Here is a 15,752-nt window from a genome sequence, read left to right as displayed (position 1 = left end):
TTCCAGCTTCTCAAGGTGTCGCTTCTCTCTCGTGGCACAAGAGAATGGGTGAGAGTCAGTTTGGAAAGAGGTCAGGAAGAGGGATGACAGGTTTTCCTTGCAGCTCTGCCAATGACTTGCCTCGATGACCTGAACCAACCCCCGGACTTCTCTCTGGGACCCAGTTGCGAGGGATGGTGGAAAGTTGTGGGTGAAAATGCTTCAAAAAGTCCAAAGCAGTAAACTGCCATGGGGTACTTATCATTTTGACCGTGGTGTTCTCATTATTATACTTGAAACAGAACTTTAGATATTAATAATACCCTTGCTCATCAATTGGGAGGTTTCAGTGGAAAGGTTTTCAAGAAATGTTGAGCCATAACTGCCGTCAAAGTAACAGACACAGAACGTCGGGCCCACTTTTTGTCTTGCTATCGCCAGATCTCAGAAAGCTGTTCTACTGGGGAGGTGACAGTTGTTTTTTGCTCTGTCCTGAGGCCAGTGATTATATAATATGTGTCAAATCACTAGGGTGCTTATCAAAGTGAGCATAAAGAGGCAAATGTTTCCCTTTACAACGACCATATAAGAGATTATTTCTATCAGGGGATAAAACATACATGAAGTCTGATTGTTTCACTGCGTTTTTACTCTAGAAATCATTGAGCTTGAGATTCATACATTAACTCCTGTCTCCTCATGTGACTGGCAAGTGTTTCAGAGTGTTAAGGGTACTGATCTGCCTGTTTCTTGCTGAATCGTAACTCATGCTTGCATATTTGTGACACGAACTATTAAGTTGTGGGGGGAAATGCGCTAAGCTAATCTTTGTGGTGTACCTGTGGTTGAATTTCTTTAGTAACAGTAGAACAAAATTTTGAATTTCTATCCTGTGACATCATCCTTCTCAAAGTCATAGGAGGACTACCGGTTGTGTTTCACAACCTGAGGAATTCTGCTAGTGTTTTGGTATTTTCTTGTGTACACATCTGAAGAGCTAAGGGCCCAGCCATACAACCATACAATTAACTAAGATTATATCATGTGCTTTCTCCCTTCCCTGCATGCACCATGTGGGCTGGAAAGTAAACAAGACAAAGTTCTTGTCTTCATGCAGTTTATTGTTCAGTGGGGAAGAGAGAAATCACTTGAGAATCATAAAAATGTGAAATTCCATCTGTGACAAATCTAGTGAAAGAGAAGGACAAGACACTGGATTTAGAAGACAAGGAAAGCTTCCTTCTAGGAAGTGGTGATTCAGCTGAGAGTTGATATGAGAGTGAAATAGGCCAAGTGGGGAAGTGGAGTAGTGGGGAGTGGGTTGTAGCTTCTTCTGTTAGAGGAAACACATCTCAGGGTCTGCAGAGGAGGCCCAGTGGTGTGCTTGAGCATTGTTAGGGGACCGGGGATACTGGAGGAGAAAGCAAGGGCCTGTGGGTACATGACCAAAGTGGCCTTGGTGTCCATAATTAAGAACTTTTCTCTTATCCTGACACCAAGGGGGAAAGATGTTGATGCATTAAAGGAGGGAGCAGCATGATGGGATTCGTGTGTCCGTTTACAAAGACCCCTTTGCCTATTCACTGCATGCCTATTGCCTATTCACTGCATGCTGTATACTAACGCACCAATGGCACTTGGGGCTCTATCTCCAGTTGTGGTTGTCTCACTAACATATACTCCATTTCCTCCTCCGTGTCCTCGTAGTTTCTGTGGGATCACTACATCTCTGGGGACATCCGTGATTGGACTATACCGATCAGGGTAATCCTAACTGCTTGGCTGTGCTTCTTGACTTGGGTCATCGTTGCAAATCCATGCAGATATTTTGTGGCTCTAGAGATTGGTTCCATAATGGTTCCAGTCAAGGCAAAGTGAGGAAAAATTGTGTTCTTTTGTAAATCAAACTCTCTGCAAAGAAGTAGAGGAAATCCTATGACCATGATGGATTTCAGCTTTGGAGTGAAGGTTATATGAAGGTGGCAGAGTGGACGTATGAGAGCGAACTTCAGTTTTGTTCATCCTAAAATATGCTTTATCTCTGGATTTTCCACTTCCCTGGGTTGGCAAATTCTCTTTATAATAAAGGACTTTTAATTAGATTGTGCCTGAAATTATCTTAATCTAGTTCTCTGTTCTGAGCTCCAGACCCACTTAGTCAGTTACTTTGTCGAAACTTATACTTGGGTGACCAATGACACTTGGAACACAAAATGTCTAAAATATACTCTTTTTTTTTTTTATCACCCTACCTCCAACTCTGCACAAATATCCATCAGACAAAAACCTGAGAATAACCCCTGTCTACTTGCCTTACCTTCCCAAGTTAGCTGTCAACCCCTGCCTATTCTCTTGCCCCAGTGTAATCCTGAATTGTCTGTTATCTCTGCTACAGCAGTAGTTTCTCATCTCTAATTACTCTCTTTCTCTCCAGGTTCTCACCTTAACAACCATTGTCCCCATGGCTACCATTTCCAAAATGTAAATATGACCTAGGTGCTTTTATACTGTGGTGCCTGCCTGCAGTCTTTACAGTGAACAATAAATTTTGTAGTACTTTGTCTTCCTCTGGCCCTGCCCAGCTTCTGCATTTCTTCATTGGTGATCACTGCAACTTTAATACCTTTATTCTCAATGCTCATAGTGTGCCTTGCCATTCCCTGCATGGGGGATGTTCTCTTGTGCTTCAGTGCCTTTGCACATTTGTTTTTCTGTCCTTGGAAGGCTCTGGGTCTTGTAAGATGGCCAAACACCAGTCAGGCAGAAAAGGACTGATGATGTATTACCAAGAGGGCAAGCACCCACTGCCATTTTAAGTCACCCTTGGTACCGATGTCTTCTGGGATCTCAGGCTGCTCCTGAAACCTGTTGATATTTCCTAGCTTGTCTCACACCCCAGGCTCATACCCAAGCCTGACAGCAGCTGTTGATAGCAGTCGTTATTGAACTAATGTCAGAGGCCTCTTCTGAATCCACGAGGTATCCCAGTTCCTCCTAAACCCAGGCTACTGTGCCCACAGTTCAGCCCAGGAGAGAACAGACTACCTTGGTGAGGACAGGTATACGAGAAAGTACTGATTTAAAGATCATTCATGACTTCTATTCCCAGGCACACGTCTATTTCTCGGGACAGTGCACTGGGTAATCCTTGAAAGGGCGTCTCTGCAGAAGATTGGCTTGGGTGTGTGAGAAAAGGATGGTGAGAAATGTGGGCTATATTATTAAGAAAAGTCGGCTCAGTGGGGGAGGAAAATGAGAAACAATGAAAATAAAGGAGAGGAGGGGCTTGTCTGAATTCTGATGTTTTTAAGGAATAGCTTTCTGTGTTCATGTGAATATACGTTTGATACTCTGAGAAAAAGAAATCCAGATGCCCTTCATTTTTGCAAGCAGCCTCGGTTTTAGCGTGGGGCAGACAGGCCACAGGATTCTTTGCCAATCACTTAACATTGAGAGGCCTGATTTTTCATCTGTATAATGAGGGTAATGCAGTGTGCCTCGGTAGTGACTGTAGGAATTAAATGAGGCGGTTTGAGTAAAAATTTCTCACAATGAATGACTGTTTTCTTTGGAGTGGTGAGAAATGTTTAATAATCTGCTTGTCAAAAGAAAAAAAAAAAGCCCTTATATGTGAAGTTTGCCAATTTCCATAGTGTAAATGACCTCCCCGAAGCCAGTTCTGAGTTCCCGGCATGATGGCATTGAACATGGAGTTGGGAGGATGAGCACATAGGGCGGGCAGTGCTCACCAGGATGCCACTGTCTTCTTTTGCTTTTCCACACCCTGAACTGCCAGGATCTGGCAAGTGATGATTCTAGTTTGTATGACTCTCTATTATCTCAAATTCCATAATATTCATCATTCTTCTTAGTAATCATATACTGCTTTGCATTTATCTCAGATTGTTCTCCCAATCTAGACTATGTATTTCGGGGAGAAAGCCCTATTTTAGATTGATTTTTGTATCCCTTTGGTGTCAAATATCATACTATGATAGTAGTAGTAATCATAGTAAAAACAGGAAGTTATTTCCCACCCCCCTCCTTTTGAGATCCTGCCGTGCTCCAGAGTCCATGGAACGGTTTTCCTAAATTATCTCTAATCATCGCAACGGTACTGGAGGGTAGATGCAATCATTCCCATTTTACAGATGAGCATACCCAGCATGTGAGAAGTCAAAGAATTTCTCTGAAATCACACAAGTATTGAGCAGCTCAGCACTTATGGCTGAAAGATAGTGGTTGGGAGAGAAGAATGGCTAATGAATGTATTGGATTTATTTTCTTGAGACAGACAAGACTGAGCAGCCTGAGAACATTTGGTGCTCAGAGGGAGGAAATGCTAAGAGGGGAAAACAAGTCTGAAAGGGAGAGAAGGATAGTTCAAAGGCCAGTTTCCCCTGCTTCACAATCCTGACTAGTGCCAGCTCTAACTGCGTATGTTTGCTTTGCTTGGAAGAGAGAATCCTAGCGCCAGAATTCTCGGAAGTCTGTTTTGGAGGATGCATTAGTCAGGGTATGCTAATTGCTGGAACAAACAACCCCCAAACTTCAGTAGCTTAACGCCGCAAAGGGCTCTTTCCCGCTGGTGTCGCAGATCCACGGAGGTAGGCCGAGCTGCCTGTAGTCAGCCCTTGGGTCTGGGTCCTTCCATTCCTTAGCTCTGCCTTCAGGGCCTCAGGGGTTCCCTAGGTTCTTTGTAGGCAGCTGAACAAAGTGGAAGGAGAACGTGCGTGGAGGCCCACTTGGGAAGTTTGAGGGGCCAGGCCTGGAAGAGGCAAGCACCAGTTGGCTCGCGTCCCTTGGGCCCAGGCTCTGTCCCCTGGCCCGCGTGCGTGGCCAGGAGGGTGGGTGGGAGAGCTGGAGGCCCGTGCTCAGGGGACGAAGCAGCGGGCTCACGGACACAGCCTCAGCTCGGCCACAGTGGGTTGCGCCGGGGACGTGAAGGTTTGGTGTCCACTAGTTTTCAGGGGTCTTGGATTTTCAGCGGGGCGCTGTGGTGGGCACCGGGTTGGAGGCCCGCTGATGGGCTTGACCTGAGGAACTTGTTTACCTTCTCTGCAGAGAAAGGTAATAACTAGGGCACCTTTCAGGACTCACTTGGGACACAGAGGGGAGTCACCAAGAGGGACTGACCTGTTAACTTCTAGTTAGGACTTAGGATAGGCCAACAGGAACCATTGCTCATAGGTTGACCTCGAAACCTGCAATATTGCTGAGGAGGAAAGGACAGATGCCAAAGCAAAACGGAAAAAGAGTAAAAGAGTGATGGGAAGTAGGCTGTGGGCACTTTTTCTTTGAAAACCCATTGCCATGCTTCATGTAATCGAATTTCATTCCTTCTAATGAAGCAGTTTGTATAAATAACATGGGGGCTTTCCACAAACCGAATATTTAATATTTCCTTTTTTTTTTTTTGCCTTAAAGATGGTAAGGTTTTTTATTTGTAGAACAGATGATTATTTTTCATTTCGACTGATTAGATCTCCCCATGCTATACACTGGTGGCCTCCCCTCTGGTCTCAGAGCCTTGAATTAAAGTGGGCAAAAGAAGCTGAGGGGTGGGTGTGCCTTTTAAAGATAAATTACAATATTGTTGATACAACGAGGAGAATTTGTTCTATCCTGTTTTTGCATTGTCTATATATTGCTTTGATTTCGTTCTGTGTCTCTGAGGCTTGCAGTATTCCTTTCTTTGGCTTTCTTGTTTGTAACTGCAGATTTAGCAGTTTCTTTTGTGTACCACTTGCCTCCCAGAATTTGGCCCAGCAGTTCTGAGTAGCTGAACGATTTATCGAGGACAGATCAGCTGAAATGTGGCTCAACTTGAGTAAAGCAGAAGGAATGACATAAGGTTAGGTGACTGATGTGTGAGTTTTTGAATTTGATTTGGTTTTACATGGAAAGGTTGAAGCAATGATCCATGTATTCTAATAAAAATCATCAGTACAAATCAAATAAAATCTGGCTTAGTGGCTATTTTCCCACTGTATCACTCATGGCTAGCCTGTGCTGTTACAGACCGCATTTGGCAGGCTCTGTTTTTTTCCTACAACAAAATCTTAAAGTAGTATCGCAATCTTTGCTATGTTAGGAAGGCATCTTTTCTAATCAAACTTTCTGCTAATCTCATCAGATAAATCATTATTTTCTACTGACAGCTCCGGCTTCCCTGGACCCCTTCCCTGCTTCTTGTTTTCTTTCGAGATGCCTGGTTATTGTCATTCTTCAGGCCTTTGCTTCTATCTCCTTTCAAACTAACGACATTTCTTCCATTCCTGAGGAAGAGTTACAGCTTTTCACCATTCCACTTAGTGGATTTGTAAGAGCAGGACGTCGCAGCCGCTCATCCCTCTCTGACCAGTACTCCCTGGCTATCAGATGGGCAGAGGGCAGGCTGCATCCAAGTTGCAGACCTACCAAAGAAAGCCATGTGTATTCCTGTGAATTTGATGCCATTAAGCTTGAGAAAAATACCAGTTGATTCTTCCTAATGCATTTCCATTTCTTTCGCCAAGAAGCTGGACAAGGAAATTCATGCAGATGCATTTTGGCTGCTTCAGTTATGAGAGTGTCTCAGGCACTTGAAAGTGAAAGTAAGAGTAGCAGGGTCTTTGGGGAAAGCTGTAGTCCCATTTTTTTGTCATTGTAGACCTGCCGTCACAGTCCTGGTCTTCCTCAAACTAGTGCCAAGCTGTGTTGTGGTGGTGAAATGGTCTTGTGTACAATGTAGGGCAGCGCAGGGGGGAGACTTAGCAATAGTGTTTTCACTGCTAACACGACTTGGGAATGCATATTCCTACTTACCAAAGCTCAATCATTATACTCTCCCAACTTTTCCTAGTTCAGCAAGGATTCTAATAAGCTTCTACAACTATTCTGATACCTGTTGGTCAAGCTTCTATTGTGTAGGCCAGTCTTTCTCTTTCGATTTTTGTTTTTATGCTTTTGAAAGATAGCGTTGGTGTGCTCAAGCTTAAGTATACAATTCCTTTGGATCCCAGTTTCATGCTTGCTAGGATTCTAGATAAATCATTTAAAATGACACAAATATAAACAAAAACAGTTTGGAAAACAGGATACAAAAGTGTGGTTACCTTACTGTGAGCTAAAAGTTAAACCCTTCAAGTCACCAAGGCAGACTTCTGTACTCTGATCAAAAGCAAGGTGATGTCAGTTGAACAAGTTGCAACATCTGGGAACCGTTTTAAACACCACCATTATATCAGGAAACTATTAGTAAATTCAAGTGTGTGTATTGTATTTGTGTGTGTATGCCGATTTTACACACACGTGCGTGTGTACTTACAGACACAGAATTTATTAATTTTTAAAGATTTTATTTATTTATTCATGACAGACACAGAGAGAGAGGCAGAGACACAGGCAGAGGGAGAAGCAGGCTCCATGCAGGGAGCCCGACGTGGGACTCGATCCCGGGACCCCCAGGATCAGGCCCCAGGCTGAAGGCAGGCTCTTAACCGCTGAGCCACCTGGGGATCCCCCAGACACAGAATTTATAAGCCCAATAAGAAAAGCCTTTGCCAGTGTCTTCTCAGGCATTTGACTGAGATAGATTTGTAAGGGTGATTTTCTAAGCATTTATAAGTCGGAGTTGAAATCCACCAGCACTGTTCAGTTTATAAAATGGCATGGGCTTTGCCGCAAGGTTAAAGGGGGACTATTTTGACCTTATATTGCTAACAGTACATTGATTTAATGAATAGTGTATGATATGCATATGTTCCGTCAGTGGCCAAGTCCCACTTACAGTCTTTCTGTCTTCAAGCTTTTCTCTTCACTTTTTGTTCATTTGTATACCTGATTCTAAATGTGAGAATATGTGCTTTTTAAAGTGTCAGTTTACTTCCCACTTTTAAAAACTTTTAGATCTGTTTCCCACTTTTTTTTTTTTGCCAGTCTATGGAAATCACTCTAATTTTTTTCCTGACTGTCATAAGTGTGCCTGTCTATCCATTTGATCTTAATTGAAAAGTGTTACTGCTGCGGTGGATCTCCTTTTTACACGGTGATTTATGGAATGTGGTGGAAAGAGGCAGTGAACAAGTAGCCATTCAGGGCAGCATCTACTCCAGAATGGATTATTTAAGTTGGCTTTATGCATCATGGCATTGGTTTGCAAGTAGGGTGCTGACTCCTGGCTTCATTTTGGCCAAATTCCTTCCAAGCTAGTAGTCTGTCTTCATTTATTCTGGTCTCTATCCTCTCCAGCTCCACATAGGTCACAAGGCTACCACTAAGAATTATATCCACTGAGATGTCACTAGAACCTAAACAAGCATTTGAGGACTACTTCTTACCCATTCAGCTACAACAGACGTTTTAGTCAAGGTTTACATTTGTTGCCCCAAATTTCTGTGGTTTTCAAAACCAGTTGATCACAGGACCAGAGGATATGTAAGGCTACCTAGAGAACTGGTATGGGTTGTCACTGGCACAAGGGTGGGGAGTGTGGGTACTGAGGGAATTTTCACTTTTTACTTCATATGCTTCTGTATTTTATTTTTTTTCAATAAGCGCATAATTGCAAATTGGTTGTAAGATCATAAAGGATCTCCCTATCGATTGCTGATTAGTTGCACAGGGGAAAGTTGTAATCGTGCTGTGATGAATTCCCACGATAACTTCACCAGGTGATGATATGAGCATCACAAGCAAAGACCACCGGGTCATCGCGTGGCTCTGTCTGTGATCTCCCTGGGAAGACACAAGGCCACTTTTGTATTATGATAGTCACCTGAATAGAATCATGAGGAAGCATCAGATAAACCCAAATTGAGAAACATTCTCTAAAATAACTGGCCTGTACTCTTCAAGAATGCCAAGGTCACGCAAAGAAGGTCTGAGGAACTGTTTTAGATTAAAATAGATGAAAGAGAGCTGATGGTCAGATGCAGTGACTAATCCTGGATTCCGTTTGCTGTTTGTTTGCATGTTTGTTTTTTGTTCTTGGTTGAGTGCATTTATTATACTCGAGATCGAGGGTCATTCATGGAATGAGTTGCAGGTCATCTTGGCTAAGTGGCAGCACCGTGGCCACCACAAAAGGGGGAAAAAGTGCCACATTGGGGAATGGAGTATGGATCAGATAGTGTTGTATCAACGGTCAGTTCTCTGGCTTCGATAACAGCTACTGCTTTTGTTCTTAGGAAATGCACACGGGAGTACTAGCATGATAAAAGGACCTAAGCGATATGACCTACTTGTGCATGGTTCAGACACAGCAAATGACATAGTTTTAAGTGCATTGTAATGAAAATCAATTTAAAATTAAGAAGTAGAGAAGTATAGGAAAAATCTAAAAATATTTCTTGCCTTGACATCAACTCTTGGTTTTTTTTCCTTGATCGGGGGGCCAGGTAGGGCTAGGACACCTCTCTTTCTTGTTGTTTGTTTGGTTGAAGGTCCCGGATGATTTTGGTGGTCAGCCACATTTGGGAATTATAACCCTCCATTGTATGTTATCCCTTTGAGAAAGAGTTTGCGAGACTCACTTGGAGAGTGACCAGGTGCCACTGCCTAAGTAGCAGAGACTCCCTCAAAATCGGAGTGAAAGGGTGAAAATCGATTTTGTGTAGTTTGGGAATGTGAACATGGTGTAATTCAGGTTCTCTGTGGGTTTCAGTGTGGTTGGCAGGTCTTCAGTCAACCAGGTGACTTACTGTTCTTAAAATGCCACAAAACCTAGATGTCCTTCCTCCAGTTCCATTCTCTCACAAGTCCGATGATCAAAGTCGCACTGTATGCCTGAGTATCAGACTGTAAATTTAGGCAGAATGCATCCTGTCGAGCCCATTAAGTAAAATAAAGAGATTTTCCCCTGATCCAGGCTATTACAATTTCACATTTGCAAAGTATTTCAAATTCATTTTTAATGGACTGCTTCCCTTCAAATACATGTGGAGATAGATTTATAAAACTGTAAACAGTTTATGCATTTTTACAGATTTCCATTGTATGTGTTTGATACTGATTTACCTCTTTTTAATTGCAACAGAGATAAAGAATTAGTAGTTTAAAACAGTAGGAACTACATGTTCTGCTGTGATCAAGGAATTAGATAATCTGGCTTGTTTGCTTAAGGGGTCTGTATCTTGAGACTTTTATAGGGCAGTATTAAAGCTCTGAGCCTTCTTATTATGCCAATACCCAGAAGATTGCTTTAATGAGAAGTAAAGGGCCTTTTTCCAATTACAAGGGAATAACTGTATTAAGTTCCTGTGTTATGTCAACCTGCTTTGATTTGATTACTGCGAAAGAAATGGATTTATCTGTCAGTGTTACTTAATTAAGCCTTCTCATTGATGTTTTGCAGAGTAATATAGTGTGGTTTGCACATTTGAGCCTAAATACAAAGAAAATTGGCCTAAAACTAAGGCATGACCCCTGAAGATAACATGTAAGATTGATTGCTTGTCATTGCCAGGTCAGAGGCTGCAGTGTTAACCACAGGTAGAAGACTGGGATGTTGAAAGGATAAAATAAAAATTAGTTTATGGGACCGTGCAAGAAAACTGTATTTTAGGGAAGATTTTTGAATATTTAAAACTCTTTGGCTTCACGGGTATCAGTGAAGCATCTGTAAATAAGGGATGGGATGAGAAAAGACTAGAAGGAGCAGAGGCAGTAGACTCGGTTAGAGTATGAAAGGAAATAGAAGAAGGAAAAAGCAAAGGAACGGATGCCATTTGGGAGAAGTGGACCATTGTGGTGATGCAGAGCAATTACAGCCTACAAATATTTCAATTAAGCCAGCAGTCCTTTTCCCAGAGCCACACGAATGGCACCCTAGGGAGAAAAGAGGTATGGGGGAAAAACAGAAGAAAGGATAAAACTGTTATATGTTTTATCTTGGCTCCCCCCCCCCCCGCACTGAAATAAATTTAATGAATCAATTACCAAGTAGGCATTTAAAAAAATCAATTTGTATATCAAGTCATTACAGTACTATGGACTTTGCAACATAAAAATTACATGTATGATTTGAAAACTGCATGCATAATGACTTGTACATAAGAGTTATATAGTCTCTTCTATTAGAAAATGAGGCATATTGTAACACTTTTGTTGTTCTTTAATGTTTTTAAGGTATCTTTCATTTCTCACACTTTGTGATGTGTATTTGTAAATACATCTTTAAAGGTACTAATAAGCACCTAGTTAAAAACTTCCCCAAATATGCTCACTTTTCATTTAGATATTTTGAGGCTGATCTCTGTAAAATTGGAGTTAGATGCTATGTTGGTTTTTTTTTTTTCGAAGTCTTTTGATTTGGTAGCTTGTTTCTGATTGTTACTCTCACCTGATCTAAGCTAAGAACATGGTTTTAGTAAGATTGAATTTTATTAACTGCTTTTAGATTGGTTAGATTTCAAAAACTCCAAAGAGGCAAATACAATTCATATTGTATTCTTGCCTCAAGTTACTCATGGCTCTCTGCTTTCTGGGCTCTTGCTTAGAATGATGAGATCTTGGGGGACATCTGGGTGGCACAGTCAGTTAAGCTGCCAATGCTTGGTTTCAGCTCAGGTCATGATTTTAGGCTTGTAAGATTGAGCCCCTCGTCGAACTCTGTGCTCAGTGTGTAGTCCGCTTAAGACTCTCTCCTCCTCCTCCTGCCACTCCTCCCCTCTGTGTGCTCGGTCTCTTTTTCTAAAAATAAATAAATAAATCTTTATTTAAAAAAAAAAAAAGAGTGATGAGACCTTGGAAGGATTAACACGTTAAGAGGAAGACTCTGACTGGTTAATTTAAAACATTTGAAGTGGAAGGTTGCTAAATAGCACCCACCTCTCTGTGTTTCATGTTAGAGTATTCCAGTTAGAATATTATATTCCAAATGATATGGATGGATCTAAAGATTTAAAGGTTACTTTTTTTCTCAATTTTATACTGCAACCCTTTAGTTCTCAAGAAGGTTTCTGAGTTTCAGAATAACAAGCACCAGCACATTTATAATGCAATAGTTATATTGTATTTGGTTACTTTCATGTGATCTGACTTTCTTGTTATATGAAAATGTGTTTACCGTTGTTGTCTTTTTAAGATTTTATTTATTTATTCATGAGAGACACACAGAGAGAGGCAGAGACACAGGCAGGGGGAGAAGCGGGCTCCCTGCGGGGAGCCCGATGTGGGACTTGATCCCTAGATCCCCGGATCATGACCTGAGCCGAAGGTAGATGCTCAACAGCTGAGCCACCCAGGCATCCCCGTTTCCTGTTTTATAGTACTGCAAAATGCAATTTACTCCATATTTTAAATATATGAGATTAGTTTTTGTTTTTGAAAAATAGTTTGTTTTGAACTTGAGGAAAATAATATTCTCTAAAGAGTGTTCTACAGGACATATTAATAATGGAAGTTTACATTGGAGGTTAGTAAAGGCTTAAATAGTGGAATAATTCCTCTCTGATCAAATTTTCCTACTATACTTTCCACTTAGTATTTCCACATTTTGCCTTTTTAAATGCATCTATGTATATCTATATAGAGAACTGTAAGATCATCTTGTACTTGACTTTTTGAGTTTTCAGATTTATTTGGTAAGGAAATCCATTACCACTCAGAAAGGCGGCATTGATGGCAATGATCTGAAAATGGAAAGCCCAGGTCTCTGTTCCTTACATCTGTGATATCTTCAAATTGGTGTGAGATGCCTCCCCACAACCCTCATCTTTTGCTCAATCAGATTTGGAAAGTGCTGAAAGTTTCTTGTTGGTTAGTGCTCAGATCCCTTATTATGAAGCATATCTCGTTTCTTATGGACAAAGAAAGAAGTGATTATGGTGGTGTGGACATTGTCCGTCAATATTTGAAGATTTTCAGCTCTTTCTTCATCTGTACTGGTACTCAAATTTAACTTCAAATTACTCCACTTAGAGCTCTTATTATACGGGGTGCTAATGAAAATGTGCACATCCTTAACACGCTCTTTGCTGATGAAATATTTTGAACTCTAAATTCATCTGGCACTGACGGAGAGCATATGCCATCTCAGTTTGTGTGGAGGGCTCAGCCAAGGGTTCTTCCTGGACTAGGAAATTAGTAGGAGCCACAGATGTACTCAGTCTGTGAGTCTCCATGATGATGTGGAGGCTATTTAATGGTATCCGTTGTTGCAGAGCGAGGGATTTGAGACGGTGTAGACCTCAACATGTCTCAGAGTGATTGTGTCTCTCCAGGAAGAACTTAGCCTCGGTCTCCCAACGCATTCTGAGTGTGTAGGAGCTTTCATCAGGAAGTCAGTCTATTTCTACAAGAGTAGGCATTTGTAGACTTTTAAAGCAACTCAAATAAAACACTTCAGTTGTTTTTTTGGCTCCAGGAAACTCTAGGGCGGTGGATGCTTGGCATGCTCTGGGCTGTAAGTGTGGAAAGGACCAATAGACAACTCTAAGTATTCCCTATCAGCAGAGTTAGGTAACTCATGCTTGTTTGTTTCTTCCTCCTCCTCCTCCTCTTCTTTTTTTGGTTTTTAAATTTTATTTATTTATTTAAATTCATTTCAGTTAACATAACACTTGTTATTTCAAATCAAGGTTAAATTTACATAATATTTAGTCTGTGTTCTTAGTTTGGGCCTTGGGTCAGCATACATAACTTTTGACAGCGTGTCATTTATATAGAACACAAACATTTGTTGCAGTGGTGAGAGGTAAAGGGGGTCTTCTGGAGGTAAATCAAGTCACTAAAACAAAGGTAACAAATTCTCTCTGTGATTTTGCTGTAGAGATTTGTGGAGAAGATGGGATTTGTTTATTCTAAACTTATTGGCTGTTTCTAAAATTCAGGGGAATATTTGAAAGTCTCTGACCTGTTTAGCAGACCTAGGCATCATAAAAATGGGAGGCTCAGATTTCTTTGAATAAATCACAATTTTACAGATTTACATGATTGGATTATCTTAGATTTTGGAGGGTGCTAATAAGTTATGCTCTCATGGGTATGTGTTGGTTACTGAGAATTTGCTACAGACCGGGGACTCCCCTAAGTGTTTAACAAATATTAATTAACTTATTTACTTTAACACTCACTCCTTGAGGTTGGAAATCCTATTATCCCTGTTATCTTGTTAGATACCTACTTTGGATGGGTCCTGGGTTTTTGCTTCTGTTTTCCTTGACCTAAGAGGCCATTAAATTTTCTAGGTTGGCAGATGTCCTTAGGGCAAAAATGTCTTCTCTACTTTCCTGGGTTCTAGCTCTCAATTTAATTTTGGCTTGATAAGTGCGTATTATCTTCTCAGCTTATTAGTATCTTAAAGAAGATTTTTAAAACTTGATCCATCATTTTTAGTTTTTTTGTGAGAGAGTTGTTCAAATATACTAGCCTTCCCTCGTTCCAAGAACGGAACGCAAACCCATTTATTTGTAGTTGACAAAAGTGAGTTCAGAGAGGCCAGTTCAGACTGGCTCAGACCATAGAGCTGGCTAATGCGGAGTGGCTGGTGAAGTCCGAATCTCTGTCCCAACTCCTAGGGCTGTGTTTTCTGACATTTGTCCAGTCTATCTGAGAGTTTCCATCTTGCACATAAACAAAGTGGAGATTTGAGTAATCGGATCGTAAGTCTAATGAATGTGGAAATGGGGAATCATAGAAATGAAAAATTATCTCTGTGTGCCTTTTCTCAAAATGGACTGTTTTGTCCTAGTTCTGTCCAAACTTTGCTTTTGTGTTTTGGTGCTGAAATGTCAGATATTTTAGAGGGGCTTATGCCGAGCTACTCTAATAGAGTGAAATTTTGTGGCTTGTCAGGTTGCCTCCTGAACCAACTGTCAATCCTGTAGAAGTTGCTCAGTCTGTCCTCATTTAGGGTAAAATAAATTAGAAAAGTCTGGAACAATGGAACCCATTTTAGTCTTTCGGAAGAATAATTTCTGTCATCCACTTGCTTTATCCCTTGCCCTTCTGCTGCCTGGATTATTATTGTGTTTCTATTATTTATTCCCATCTTGGTTGGAGAGTGGCCGTAGGACAAGGGAGAGCAGGAACTCCATGTTGAGACAGCCTCTATCCCTGGCAGTTTTTCATTTGTTACTATGTTGCCTTAATGGATTTCCTGAATTATTTGTGTGCTTTTCTCCCATATTCATTGTGAATCTTGTTTCACTCCTTGTTTTGCCCACTCAGTAGCTTGTAGAATTTTGACTCCTTTTTCTTTTTTCTTTTCTTTTCTTTTCTTTTCTTTTCTTTTCTTTTCTTTTCTTTTCTTTTCTTTTCTTTCTTTTCTTTCTTTTCTTTTTTCTTTTCTTTTCTTTTTTCTTTTTCTGTTTCTTCTTTTCTTTTCTTTTCTTTTCTTTTCTTTTCTTTTCTTTTCTTTTTCTTTTCTTTCTTTCCTTTTTTCTTTTCTTTTTAATTTTGACTGCTTTGTGGCAAATATCCAGTCCATCACGGTGTACACTTTGATAAGCTCATTATACCTCTGGCTTTACTGTTCCCTATTTTTATTTTCCAGTCTCTTGATTTCTTCAAATATTTACTTTTAGATACTTGCGTTGTGTATAATTCTATAATCTTTTGTGCGCTCAAGAATGGGCATAAACTCCCAGCTACTTTCACTGTGCCTGGGAAGACATTTGAGAAGTAGCATTCAAGATGGTCATGGAAAGAAATGAAGCTCTTGCCAGGGAGGACTTTAAAGCGTTGGAAAAGAGCATCCCCTGGCTTTGGCGTTGACAGCACCTGTGTTTGCCAGTTGCTTGGGAGAGTTTCCCGTTCCGACGAAGCCTCAGTGTTCTCATATATGAAAT

At 40.9% G+C, this 15,752-nt stretch overlaps 1 protein-coding gene across 35 annotated transcripts in view; it reads left to right on the top strand.

The window, feature by feature from the left end:
• TCF4 (transcription factor 4) overlaps positions 1 to 15,752 on the top strand; it is a 354,790-nt gene that overhangs the window by 101,408 nt on the left and 237,630 nt on the right. The window contains exon 1 of one of the 35 annotated variants that reach the window (XM_072757928.1): positions 4,526 to 4,586. The exons of the other annotated variants lie outside the window; for them this stretch is intronic. The gene's annotated coding sequence lies outside the window, so the exon portion shown is untranslated. Of the gene's footprint in view, positions 1 to 4,525; positions 4,587 to 15,752 lie in introns of those variants that run through there. 35 annotated transcript variants of the gene reach the window in all.

Source organism: Vulpes vulpes, chromosome 5 (genome assembly GCF_048418805.1).
Source record: "Vulpes vulpes isolate BD-2025 chromosome 5, VulVul3, whole genome shotgun sequence".
Lineage (NCBI taxonomy): Eukaryota > Metazoa > Chordata > Mammalia > Carnivora > Canidae > Vulpes > Vulpes vulpes.
Note: the sequence above shows the minus strand (reverse complement) of the source record. Positions and strands in the feature narration are given on the sequence as shown.